This window comes from Schistocerca nitens, chromosome 6 (genome assembly GCF_023898315.1).
Source record: "Schistocerca nitens isolate TAMUIC-IGC-003100 chromosome 6, iqSchNite1.1, whole genome shotgun sequence".
In the NCBI taxonomy this organism is placed as follows: Eukaryota; Metazoa; Arthropoda; class Insecta; order Orthoptera; family Acrididae; genus Schistocerca; species Schistocerca nitens.
Genome location: NC_064619.1, coordinates 596418661 through 596433634, shown reverse-complemented (window position 1 = coordinate 596433634; position 14974 = coordinate 596418661).

Below are 14974 nucleotides of genomic sequence, written 5' to 3'. Positions count from 1 at the left end.
ACAAGCGTAGTGTAAGCAGTCTCTTTGGTAGACCTGTTGCGCCTTCTAAGTGTTCTGCCAATGAATCGCAGTCTTTGGTTTGCTCTACCCACAATATTATGTATGTGATCGTTCCAATTTCGGTTATTTGTAATTGTAATCCCTAAGTGTTTAGTGTGTCTAACACTCGCAATCCATATTTCAGAAACTATCGTGGTGGGAAAAAAAGAAGCACATATATAATAATATCAGCCAATAATTTCTTATAATTTAGGTAGGATCCAAACGCGTCGAAAAACGTGAATGATATAAGCACTATGGTGAATGGAAGTGAGAAATTGGGTTTAGACGTTTTTACATAAAATATAACGCTTTCCAAATTTTTGCCCTGTGCAAATCACTCAACAGGACGTGTTCAGAAGAAAGCGGTGACAAAGTTTCGCATCTGTTGTAGCTTGTGTGTGGTGGAACATCCTGCTTAGACGCTCGGGTTGCTGCTGACGTTTCAGAAAACCATCCACCTTCCGTCCAACCCCTCCCAACGTCCCGCTAGCAGCGACGGAAATTTCCTCGCTCCAGTCCGGCGTCCGAAGCTGCGACGAATGTGCGCGGTAAGCATGTGACGGTTCTAAACACAGTTTCAGGAATGACGACACTACGTGAATATTGTAGCTGTTATTGACTGGAGGAAGTTCGACCGTTGTTAGTAAATTAAAGCGTATCAAGCCTTCATTGCACCGATACATCTGCAACAATGTCACTGACGCTGTATCGAACAGTTGGGAACCTCGTAATTGTGTTGCAACGGAAGACGCACTTAGCTTACGTATTAGACACGGCGAAGAAAATCTGGCTTTCTGTTAACTGAATAATTATCAGCAAGCTTGTGAAATGGAAATTATGCTAGTCTCATGCCAGTGGAATGTGGAGAGGCTTCTAGATGTCATAGCCCTGCTTCAAAGCCATTCTGAAATATTCTCTACTTCAATAAATTTCTGAGTTCGAGAAATACCGCCGCAGAATATGAAGTTAGAAGATTTGTTTATTATTTTCGTTACTGCTATTACTTTCTTCATTCCGCTGCTGCTACATGTGTACTTGAAGGAAGCGTTTAATGCTTGTCGGTCATTTTTACAAACATCTAATAATTTAGTTAAGAAATTTCAGTGTTCCTGTGTTGCTCAGATGTACGGTGGTGTGTTCTTTCGGACATGCATGCATGTCCGAAGAAACTTTACATCGTACTTCTGAGCATCACAGGAACTGCAATATCATACTTATCAGCCGATACTGGGCAAGCGACATTCAGTTAAAATGTTTCCTCTCTACGGGAACATAGATAATGACTTTACAAGTGCATGTTGTCCACACCTCGTTGACGACGTATGGAAGTTTGGGTCTGGCCGTAAGTCGCGCACGGATAGCCTAAAGATGGATTTACCTTGGCAAGTACGAGAAGTAATACCTAGATGGCGGCTGGTCCCGGCGGAGGTTCGAGTCCTCCCTCGGGCATGGGTATGTGTGTTTGTCCTTAGGATAATTTAGGTTAAGTAGTGTGTAAGCTTAGGGACTGATGACCTTAGCAGTTAAATCCCATAATATCTCACACACATTTGAACATTTGAATACCTGGATAATTAAGTTATGGGAAAGTTTCGTGGTGACCCTTTGCGCTGCGTCTTAATAAACGAAGTATCCCCCGCTGTTTTATGTTTTCAGTCCAGCACGTAATGCAGTGGTGCGGATTCCAAGATTCGATTTTATTTCACAGCTTCGTAACCCACAGACTTCACTCCCTTTTATTTTGTCTGAGACAGTAGCTATATATTATGTTCTATCAGTCCCTCCACGCACTTAGCCTCCAATCTGATACAACACGTCAGTTTCTGTGTAAAAAAAAAAAAAAAGAAAGAAAGAAATGCAGAAGAGGATGGATCGTTTTCATTTGATGCAGAAGACATTAATTTTTATTTTCTGCTCGGAAAAAAATAGAAAAAAATCAGAAAAAATGATAAGGCGACCGTTAGCAACAAGCAGGAAATCCGCTTTCGATTCCCGGTCTGACAAAAAATTTTCAGTGTGGTCATTCCCTTACACAGCTGACGGTTGTCCATATTCGCAAATGCGAATACTTTTCATCAGTTATTTAGTTCTTTCAGTGCCTGAAGAAAAGCTTCTCAAGCTAATATCGGACATCTCCGGTTATTCGTTGATTACAGTAAAAATAAATTAAGTGATGAAGACGTTATTTGATAGCAGAAATAGCGTCGCATTTACATTTACTTGCGCTTAGTAACTAGACTTGTAATATGCTGAAGCTGGCAGTAAATGCCGATTCCAGAGCCAGAGGATGTTGAAATCTTCCGTTAAACTTCACAGTCATTCGTTCCAGATGGCATGGTCGACGTCTCCTATTTCAGGCAACATAAGGAAGAAAATACTATATAAGAGCAACAGTTTTCGTTGTAGTGTACCCAAATTTTACATTTTCGGTGGACCAAGTGCACTTTTCCACTGAATTGGTTTAAATGTAATGTTCATTTCAGTAGCGTAGAAAAATATTGCTCAGTTGCAAAACTTACATCTGACGCAGTGGGCTTACACTTAGTCGCCAACCGGAAGGTCTAACTCTGTGGAACACCAATATTAGTAATCTTCTGTAGAGAAGACAGTTGACTTATTGGGCTCCATAGTTACGCCGTACAATTATTTTCGTATCCCAGCAGTGCATAAGGACTGCCGGATGTCATAGTGCCATGGCTTCCACGACTGTATATGCCTGAGCTACACTGTATCACATCAGGTCCCAGGTAGTGCAACATGATACTGACACAAGCAGTGTGTACTCGTACTGCCAAGTCCATGTTCATTTCAATTGATTTTACTACCACTGAAATGAAATCTCATTACCTCCCGACATGAGTGATCCATTTCGTTCATCCTTTCCTTCTGAGGGATTTATTTATTTTTTCACTCAGCTTTTTTCCACCGAACTATAGATATGCGGCAAACTGCGGCCATTAATAGATTCACAAACCACTATTTAGTACTGTTAAGAAGATTTCTTTGTCATGAGTAAAGGAAGTTAGTTTTCTCTTAAATCATCTTAATAACGTTCCCGAAATTTCCGAATGAGAATTTTGCAGGTAGACAGAGGTTTAAAAAGAAAGTCCGCACATTCTGGGCCAGGTCGATCATTTCGGCTGATAGCACTGCATTAGTATTTTGCATGAGAGGTATCACAAGCTGGGTTCCTGTAGCTGTGGAAATCATTAGCTAAATCCGAGCTTCTGAAAGTACTAAATGATGCGAATGTTCATCAGAGATAAAGGTATTGTCAGGAGTGCCACAGGAAGTGTGAGAGGACCGCCGTTGTTCTCTGTATACATAAATGATTTGGCGCACAGGATGGGTAACAATATGAGGGTGTGTGTGCTAAAGATACTGTGGTGTACGGTAAGGTGCCGAAGTTGTTGACTGTAAAGAGATGCAAGACGACTTAGACAAAATTTGCAGTTGGTGTGATGAACGGCAGCTACCTCTAAATGTAGAAATATGTAAGCTAATGCGGATGAGTAGGAAAAACAAACCTGCAATGTTCCTTTACAGCATTACTAGTGTTCTGTTTGGTGCAGTATAGTCGTTTAAGTACGAGGGCAGTTCAATAAGTAATGCAACACTTTTTTTTTATGAAACAGGGGTTGTTTTATTCAGCATTGAAATACACCAGGTTATTCCCCAATCTTTTAGCTACACAACACTATTTTTCAACGTAATCTCCATTCAATGCTACGGCCTTACGCCACCTTGAAATGAGGGCCTGTATGCCTGCACGGTACCATTCCACTGATCGATGTCGGAGCCAACGTCGTACTGCATCAATAACTTCTTCATCATCCGCGTAGTGCGTCCCACGGATTGTGTCCTTCATTGGGCCAAACATATGGAAATCCGACGGTGCGAGATCGGGGCTGTAGGGTGCATGAGGAAGAACAGTCCACTGAAGTTTTGTGAGCTCCTCTCGGGTGCGAAGACTTGTGTAAGGTCTTGCGTTGTCATGAAGAATGAGAAGTTCGTTCTGATTTTTGTGCCTACGAACACGCTGAAGTCGTTTCTTCAATTTATGAAGAGTAGCACAATACACTTCAGAGTTGATCGTTTGACCATGGGGAAGGACATCGAACAGAATAACCCCTTCAGCTTCCCAGAAGACTGTAACCATGACTTTACCGGCTGAGGGTATGGCTTTAAACTTTTTCTTGGTAGGGGAGTGGGTGTGGCGCCACTCCATTGATTGCCGTTTTGTTTCAGGTTCGAAGTGATGAACCCATGCTTCATCGCCTGTAACAATCTTTGACAAGAAATTGTCACCCTCAGCCACATGACGAGCAAGCAATTCCGCACAGATGGTTCTCCTTTGCTCTTTATGGTGTTCGGTTAGACAACGAGGGACCCAGCGGGAACAAACCTTTGAATATCCCAACTGGTGAACAATTGTGACAGCACTACCAACAGAGATGTCAAGTTGAGCACTGCGTTGTTTGATGGTGATCCGTCGATCATCTCGAACGAGTGTGTTCGCACGCTCCACCATTGCAGGAGTCACAGCTGTGCACGGGCCGGCCGAAGTGGCCGTGCGGTTAAAGGCGCTGCAGTCTGGAACCGCAAGACCGCTACGGTCGCAGGTTCGAATCCTGCCTCGGGCATGGATGTTTGTGGTGTCCTTAGGTTAGTTAGGTTTAACTAGTTCTAAGTTCTAGGGGACTAATGTCCTCAGCAGTTGAGTCCCATAGTGCTCAGAGCCATTTGAACCATTTTTCACAGCTGTGCACGGCCGGCCCGCACGCGGGAGATCAGACAGTCTTGCTTGACCTTGCGGCGATGATGACACACGCTTTGCCCAACGACTCACCGTGCTTTTGTCCACTGCCAGATCACCGTAGACATTCTGCAAGCGCCTATGAATATCTGAGATGCCCTGGTTTTCCGCCAAAAGAAACTCGATCACTGCCCGTTGTTTGCAACGCACATCCGTTACAGACGCCATTTTAACAGCTCCGTACAGCGCTGCCACCTGTCGGAAGTCAATGAAACTATACGAGACGAAGCGGGAATGTTTGAAAATATTCCACAAGAAATTTCCGGTTTTTTCAACCAAAATTGGCCGAGAAAAAAATGTGTTGCATTACTTATTGAACTGCCCTCATATTTGGGCGTAACGTTGAAAAGCGATACGAAATGGAACGAGCATGTGAGAACTGTCGTAGGGAATGGGTCTGGCTGACTTCAGTTTATTGGGAGAATTTTAAGAAAGAGTGGTTCGCCAGTAAAGGAGACTGCATATAGGAGGCGCGTGCGACCTATTCTTGAGGAATGCTGGAGTGTTTGGGATCCGTATGAGGTAGGACTGAAGGACGTCAAAGCAGTTCAGAGGCGGGCTCCTAGATTTGTTACCGGTAGGTTCGAGCAACACGTAAGTGTCACGTAGAAGCTTCGGGAACTCAAATGTGAATTTCTGGAGGGAAGGCGTCGTTTTTCTCGAGAAACGCTATCGAGAAAATTTAGAGAACCGCCGTTAGAAGCTAACTGCGTAACGATTCCACAATCGCCAACATATATTGCGCGGAAGAACTACCAAGTTCAGATTCGAAAAAGGACTTATACGTAGGCATATAGACAGTCGCTTCAGTCGCTCCATTTACGAGTGGAACAGGAACGCAAATTAGTAGTGGTACAGGATACTCACAGCAACGCACAGAATTGCGGCTTGCGAAGTATCTACGAAGATGTAGATGCAGGTTATCAACTGAAGGCTGAGGTCATCCCCAAACTGAAGCGTATTTATACACACACCAAAATATGTTTTGCATCACCCCAGTTCCCAGAACTCCTGAAGATAGACGTTACTGTGGAAATTGTATCACAGACACAGTCCATTTGACTGTTCACAAATGTCACTAAACCCGTCCAAAGATGTAACAATCATCCATGAGCAGCGCCTATTAGACGGAGGGGTCCGACGGCCGACTAGTTCCAGTCATTCCACCAGGAAGGAGGTACACGGCTCGTGTTGTCTGTAGTTCAACCATGCCTAGACGGCCAATACCGTGGGTCGATCGCGTCCGCATTTTTACTTTGAGCCAGGAAGGGCTCTCAACAAGGGAAGTGCCAAGGGGTCTCGGAGTGAATCAGAGCAATATTGTTCGGACATGGAGGATATACAGAGGGACAGGAACTGTCGATGACATTCCTCACTCATCCCGCCCAAGGGCTACTACTGCAGTGGGTGACGGCTACCCACGGATTATGGCTCGGAGGAACCCTGACAGCAACGCCACCATGTTGAATAATGCTTTTCGTGCAGCCACAGAACGTCACCTTACGACTCAAAATATGTGCAATAGGCTGCACGGTGCGAAACTTTACTCACGACGTCGATGGCGAGGTACATCTTCGCAACCACGATGCAATCCAGCGCGGTAGAGATGGGCCCAACAACATGCCGAATGGACCGCTCAGGGCTGGCATCACGTTCTCTTCACCGATGTGTGTTGCATATGCCTTCAACCAGACAATAGTCGGAGACTTGTTTGGAGGCAACCCGGTCAGGCTGAACGCCTTAAACACACAGTCCAGTGAGAGCAGCAAGGTGGAGGTTCCCTGCTGTTTTGGGCTGGCATTATATGGGGCCGACGTACGTCGCTGGTGGTCATGGAAGGCGTCTTAACGGCTGTATGACAAGTGAATGCCATCATCCGACCGATACTGCAACTATATCGGTAGCTTATTGGCGAGGCATTCGTCTTCCTGGACGACAATTCTCGCCCCCATCGTGCACATTTTGTGAACGACTTCCTTCGATAACGACATCGCTCGACTAGAGTGGCCAGCATGTTCTCCAGACACGAACCCTATCGAACATGCCTGGGTTACATTGAAAAGGGCTGTTTATGGAAGACGTGACCCACAAACCACTCTGAGGGATCTACCCCGAGTCGCCGTTGAAGAGTGGAACAATATGGACCAACAGTGTCTTGATGAACTTGTGGATAGTATGCCACGTCGATTACGGGGAAGCATCAATGCAAGAAGACGTGCTACTGCGTATTAGAGGTACCGGTGTGTACAGAAATGTGGACCACCACTGAAGATCTCGCTGTATGGAGGTACAACATGCGATGTGTATGTTTCTTGTGCAATAAAAAAGGCCGAGATGATGTTTATGTTGATCTCTATTCCAATTTTCAGTACCGGTTCCGGAATTCTCGGATCCGAGGTGATGCCAAACCTTTAGTGATGTGTGCAGAATGATTGTATTCATAAATAAATGAAACAACAACAGCGGCTATCGGAAAAAAACCACTGAATAAAGAGTTAAAAAATTGACGGTCATGAACCACATGATTTCCATAAAACTGATAAATGGCAATATTTAGTAACCAACTACGTTTTTCGAAACTCTATTTGAATTTTCCAAAATATATTCTAACGCTCTACACTTTTCTCGTAGAAATGTCTTCTTCAAATTGGCCAGTCCTCAGTCATTCCACGTTTTATGGCGACGAAGCAGATGTTTATCGAAAGATGAAGAACGATACTTCGTCAAGGTGTATTACAGATAGGTTCAGATTCAACTGCGGTGCATATTTGAAATAATGAATATGGAATTAAATTAATGCTGTCCTAACACAATTGTTCACTGAGTCCTTAGCCCACAGTGACCTCAACCATAAACCAAAGGGCGAGACGATTTCCGACCTTACCGACATGTGGCAATCAGGAAAGGAGCGGAAATTGACAAGAAAACGTTTACAAGATAGAGTTGAAATCAGTGGGCCTATGTATCGGCAAAAGTCTTGCGGTACCTGGCCATTATCAACTTAAGCATTCAAACAATTTTACAATATGTCTAATTTAATTTCATATTCGTTACTACCAATAAATACCACGTTTGAACACAAATGGTCCTATTCTCCACTTTCACGAAGCTTGATAAGGCTTTTGTCTGCCATTTCCACCTTGCACTGAGAGGGTAGGTGTAGTGCCTAACGTGCTAGATTCGCATTCGGGAGACCGGAGTTCAAACCCACAGGCGCGATCCAGATTAGAGTTTTAGGTGGCTTCGCAGTTCACCCTTGGCGAATGACCTTGAAATGGCCACGCCGCTTCCTTTAAATCTAGTATTTGAAAATGGGTGCAGTCCTTCATCTGCTAATGATCTTAGGTGTCGACGAGACATAAAACACTAAACTTATTCCATTATTTCAGCCACAATAGACGATCGACGGGCTTATGAAGTGGAAACGGTGCTCTGAGCTTCTCCTCTCTTCTGGCGGTCAACGTGTACTGCTACCCCCACTCACTAACTTGTACGATTTGTTGCACAGACGTGGATTGCCGACATGTATGCGCAAATATTCACTGCCATCTCTAAAAAAACGTCTCCTGCCGACATACTTCAATGGAGACACCATCGACAAAAGAATTTTACTAACTGATTTATGCTTAATGATAATTATTATGGTTTAACAGCTAAATTTTGTTTGTAAGTACCCACACTACATGTGCCGTTTTGTGTATTATTACAATTCCACATTATAACGATTACCATTTGTTGAAATGCACTACTCATATGGTTCCCCTATGCTGTACAGCTTGGGCACAGTCAGATTCCCCCCCCCCCCCCCCCCCGCCCCACCCACCAAATTAAGAACCATCACAAAGTCGGCCAGCGTGGCCGCGCGGTTCTAGGCGCTTCAGCATGGAACCGCGCGACCGGTATGGTCGCAGGTTCAAATCCTGCGTCGGGCATGGATGTGTGTTATGTCCTTAGGTTAGTTAGGTTTAAGTAGTTCTAAGTTCTATGGGACTGATGACCTCAGATGTGAAGTCCCATAGTGCACAGTGCCATTTTTGACCAACACAAACCCCTAAACTTGAATAAATAACAAGAGCAACAGTTCCTTAGAGGAGTTTTCTTGCGATATGAAACATGTAGAGCTGCTTGTGAGAGGCACTGCACAGTTAATGATGGAGGTCTATGAGCCTGAGACCTCTGAACCACAACATAATTGGTTTCAAGTGTTCTCCCACCTGGTTCAGCAGCTTTAAGAAATGACACAATATAGGAAATCGCAAAACAACGAAGTTTACTCCAAGTAAAAGTGCAGAGGAGATGACATTAATTCGTAGTTGTTGTGAAGACTTAGTTTGATGTCATCCCTGCGTCTAATGCCGGTCAGTCAGTTTTCGCGAAAGAAGTTTGAACAAATCGCCCTTTTATCATTTCGAGGCGAGTGAAACCGATCAACGCCTTGGCATATACAACACAACAACGACAGGATTAAGTATGAGTTAATTACTGTTTCTGTAGCTTCGTATCTTTCTTCAGCATCTCAATGCATATTAGGACCAAAAATAAAAGGAGGAACGTTTGCTGGCAAAAATCGTATAATAGGTCCTTCAAAACGTGAAAAACTAGGAAAGAATAATTTTTAACATTTCATTTGAAAAACTGTTTCTAACCAGGTACCGATATTAACTCATTGCTTCTGTTGAACTGTAGTGCTGGACATAACGATGCGGCCGGCCGGTGTGGCCGAGCGGTTCTAAGCGCTTCACTCTGGAACCGCGCGACCGCTACGGTCGCAGGTTCAAATCCTGCCTCGGGCATGGATGTGTGTGATGTCCTTACGTTAGTTAGGTTTAAGAAGTTCTAAGTTCTAGGGGACTGATGACCTTAGATGTTAAGTACTATAGTGCCCAGAGTCATTTGAGCCATAACGATGCCTCTGTGCTTCAGGAGGACGACGAAAAGACTGTTGATATAGTACAGATTTCACACGGAAAAACCAGTGTGACTCTCGATAAAGAATTTTTTCGACTGTGGAAAGTATTGTTCAAGAAATTGTAGGAAAGTAGAATTTTCGACAGCCCCGTGTCATTTGAGGTTTACCAGAAGATCGGTATTGTTAAATTTCAATCATTTGTGCATTATCAGTTTGCTTTGGTACATTTTACGAACCTCTAAGTAACCTCGGTATGCAACACAGTAATCAGAGCAACGGCCAGTACCATTTCTGACTCCACCATAACTCTGCCTAAATAAAACTGATAATTGTAGTTGGAGACACGAATGACGGCGATCGAGTTTAAGCTTGTTCTGCGCACCTACGTCACGCATTCTCTAACTGCCAATGAGCGTTCAGGAGTGTTCTGAGCACACTGCTCTGAATGCCGTAGCTAATGTGAGCATTAAAAGTAATCGTAGCGAATTGTTTAGTGAAGTTTTATTTCATTTGTTGCGAATTATCATTGCTGATGGCGGTGTAAGTGATACATTCCTCATAAGCACGAGTGGGGCATGATTTGGACATAAGCTTTCTTCAAGCGGAAAGCAAGCGCATGTGCCTACCGCAGTTGTCGCTTGGAATCGTCAACAATGCAATCCTCGTCCGTGCTTCGACATTCGCGAACCGCCATCGTTCTTGGATCGTCTATAGTGTGAGATGCCTGAAAGCATTAACTTTTCTTTCTTCTGCTGCGCCTGGCGTAATGAAAATATTTGTTTTCGTCATTCAAAATGGCTTCTGAGCACTATGGGACTTAACTTCTGAGGTCATCAGTCCCCTAGAACTTAGAACTAATTAAACCTAACTAACCTAAGGGCATAACACACACCCATGCCCGAGGCAGGATTCGAACCTGCGACCGTAGCGGTCGCGCGGTTCCAGACTGTAGCGCCTAGAACCGCTCGGCCACCCCGGTCGGCTTGCGTCATTCAAATGACACATCGCTTTACTGTGACAACTAAGGAGGAATAAACTAGGAACGATCTCATTGTTACTAAAATATACATTATTGAAATATTATCATAAGAACCGTTCTGTAGGAAGTGCCACAAAATGATGTATATATATAAATGAATTTCATTACAATACATTAAAGTCATAATTGTCGGAAGTCTACTGAAATGTAACATCAAACACTGCCTTGATTTATTTTCCTCTGGTAGTTATCATTCTAAGATTTACACATGCAGCAATTTAGCTGTTGATATGAACTTCAAAAATGGTTCATAGACTCTGAGCACTATGCGACTAAACTTCTGAGGTCATCAGTCGCCTAGAACTGAGAACTAATTAAACCTAACTAACCTAAGGACATCACACACATCAATGCCCGAGTCAGGATTCGAACCTGCGACCGCAGCGGTCTCTCGGTTCAAGACTGTAGCGCCTAGAACCGCACGGCCACTCCGGCCGGCTGATACGAACTACCGCAACTCTTATTCAAAACATTAACGATACTTGAAATTTTTGTATGATTTAAGTACTTCAGATTCGTTTGTGTCAATCCGGTCATTAGCACCACGCTGCGCTATGATCTCTCGTCAAGGCTAATCGCGTGCTATGCAAGAAGGGCTATACAAACCGCTATCATAAGCGGTTCTTCGTACGACAAAAAAGAGTATCTTCAACAATACTTGTAGTGCGTCTGACAGGTAAATTTTGACAGTGAATTTCTTTCGTTGTCTCCCATTTGCATAAAAAATTTCAGCGTGGGTTTGTGCACGTAGGGTTGGACCATTCACTTGTGAGTCAAACGCTTTTTTTTTTTTTAATATCGATAAATACGGCGTCTGCAAGACTATCTTGAACCAAGGCTTTCAGGATGTCATGTGAAAAAGCGGCGAATTGGGTTTCATACGGCCGGCTGGAGTGGTCGTGCGGTTCTAGTCGCTACAGTCCGGAACCGAGCGACCACTACGGTCGCAGGTTCGAATCCTGCCTCGGGCATGGAAGTGTGTGATGTCCTTAGGTCAGTTAGGTTTAATTAGTTCTTAGTTCTAGGCGACTGATGACCTCAGAAGTTGAGTCGCATAGTGCTCAGAGCCATTTTTGGGTTTCACATGGTCGGTGTTTTCGGAGTCTATGCTGTTTGGCATGGAGGAGATCCACTACTTTTTAGCTCAGAATATGTTGTACGACTGTGCAACAAATGGATCTCGTGGATAATGCACGTTAGTTTTCTTGTTCACTTCTGATACGCTTATTGTACATGCTCACGACTGTGCTTTTTTCCATCCACGGGGCATACCTTTTCCTTCGATGTATCTATGACAGATTATGGTAAAAGGGGGCTTACAGACGGATAAAATGTAATATGGATTCCATCGAGACCTACAACTTCGTTAAATTTTATTTCTTTCAGGTGTTTTTCAAAACCACTAACAAAAATCTGTGTCACTGCTCTTTGCAGTGTTGCGAGAATTATGTAGGAGCAATAATTCTGAATATCATTGTTCTTATAGCGAAGTGGAAGACACATGAGCATTGTAAAATTGTATATTAATTAAGAGACACTTTTAGAAGAACAGAGTGTTCATCGCAATTTACGTAACATAGTTCACGAACAAAAAGAAAAAAATTCAAGGTGACAAAGCATAAAGCATTTTCATATTAGTCGATGTTACCGATAACAGTGCCACTAAAGATGAGTTACTATATACGGGTTTTCGAAATTCTTTCACCAGAGAAGTAAATATTCCAGAATTAGGATCGGTAGCTGTTGCCAATACGAATAACGTAGATGGATATATTCTCGGTGTAGTGAAAGAACACAAATCACTAAATAAAGATAAGTCTTCTGATCCTAAATGTATACCAATAAGGTTTCTTTCAGAGTATGATGATGTAATACTTTCGCATTTAGGAATCATATACAACAGCTCGCTCGACAAAATATTCGTACATAAAGAGTGGGATGTTGCACAGGTCACACCAGTACCTACCAAACAAAAGAGGATTAATCCGCTGAATTACAAACCTATACCACCGACGACGATTTGCAGCAGAATTTAGAAACATACTCTGCGTTCGAACATTATGAATTGCGTATAAGGAAATGATTTATTGACACACAATCAGCACTGATTCTGAATCGTCGTCCTTGTGAACTAGCACTCTACTCTCGTGAAGCAGTGAGTGCTATCGATAGGATCTCAAATTGACTCCATATTTCCAGATGGCCTTTCATACTGTCCCTCATAAGTAAAATCCAGTCAAATTATATCTCTATGGAATATCATCTCAATTGTGAGACTGCATTTGTGATTTCATATCAGGAAGATCACAGGTCACAGTAACTGACATACAGTTAACGAGAAAAACACAAGTGATATCTGGCGTTCTCAAAAAAATGGTTCAAATGGCTCTAAGCGCTACAGGACTTAACATCTGAGATGTCAGTCCCCTACACTTAGAACTACTTAAGCCTAACTAACCGAAGGACATCGCACACATCCATGCCCGGGGCAGCATTCGAACCTGCGACCGTAGCAGCAGCGCGGTTCCGGACTGAAGCGCCTAGAACCGATCGGCGACAGCGGCCAGGAGACAATTTGAGCAGACATCTGAGAGTTTTTCAGATCGGGCTGTCATTTGTCGTCTAGGAAAGTCGTCAGATTATCAAAACCATGATTTTGACAAAAATCTGTATGGTGCGGAAATTGACAATTGTGACTGTAAATGATGAAACGTGTGACGTGATTCACATGAGTTCTAAAAGCTATTCGCTAAATTTCTGTTACACGATAAATCACACAAATCTAAAGGTTTTCAGTTTAACTAAATATATAGTGACAAGAGTTGCGCAGAACATTAATTTGAACGACCACACAAGATAATGTTGTGAAGAAAGCGAACCACAGACTGCGTTCTATTGTCAGTATTCTTATTAGATACAGCAAATCAATTAAAGTGGCTACCTACACTACGTGCGTCTCTCCTCCGCTAGAGTGTCACTGAGCGGCATAGGATCCTTACCAGTTACGACTGACTCCGAACATCGAGGAAGTTCGAAGAAAGGTGGTTTGTTTTGTATTATCGGGGAATATGGGAGAGTTTGTCACGGATACGATACGTGATTGGGGGTGGCAATCATCAAAACAAAGCTGTTCTTAATTGCTGCTTGATCTTTTCAACAAATTTCAATCTCCGGAGTTCTCAACCGATTGCGAAAATAATTTGTTGACGCTCACCTACATACGTAGAAATGAGGGCAGTAAATAAAAAAGATCAGATCTCACACAAAAAAATTTGAGTGTCTAACAAAGAAATTCGCCAAACATTCGTGCAGATTGAGAAGTTATTTTATTTTTGCTGCCAGTTAACGAAATTCAATGTGCCGTCTTCAGCCCCAATGTGCACTCTCAAAAATTATCGATATTGGCATACTGGGGCCATCTGTTTCTGGATGTCGTGAATTTTCACATGACCTCTTCGAAGGTCCCTGTACGCCGGACTCTGAACTCCGTCTGAACAGGCCTCGAAAGACCCTAACGGTACTCACCGACCGCCGTGTCATCCTCACCTATAGGCGTCGCTGGTAGCGGATATGGAGAGGCGTGTTGTCAGCACACCGCTCTCCCGCCCGTTGTCAGTTTTTGCGACCGGAGCCGCTACTTCGTAATCAAGTATCTCCTCAATTTTCCTCACAAGGGATGAATGCACACCGCTTGCCAGACCGAACGGTCTTCTATCCAAGTGCTAGCCAAACCCGACAGCGCTTAATCGGTGATCTGACGGGAAGCGGTGTTACCACTGCGGTAAGGCCGTTGGCCTCCTGTGCGCCAATATCGATAATTTTTTATATGTGCTCATGAGGCCTGAAGATCGCACATTCAATTGCCGAAACTGGTAGCGAAAATAAAACAAAATAACTTCTCAATCTGCACGACTGTTTGGTGAATTTCTTTGTTAAATATTTGACCAGTCACTGTTCCACGTCCACAACGCATCAACAGAGACCAAAAGTGTGGTGGCACTGCCAGACACCACACTTGCTAGGTGGTAGCCTTTAAATCGGCCGCGGTCGGTTAGTATACGTCGGACCCGCGTGTCGCCCCTATCAGTGATTGCAGACCGAGCGTCGCGACACGGGAGGTCTAGAGAGACTCCCTAGCACTCGCCCCAGTTGTACAGTCGACTTTGCT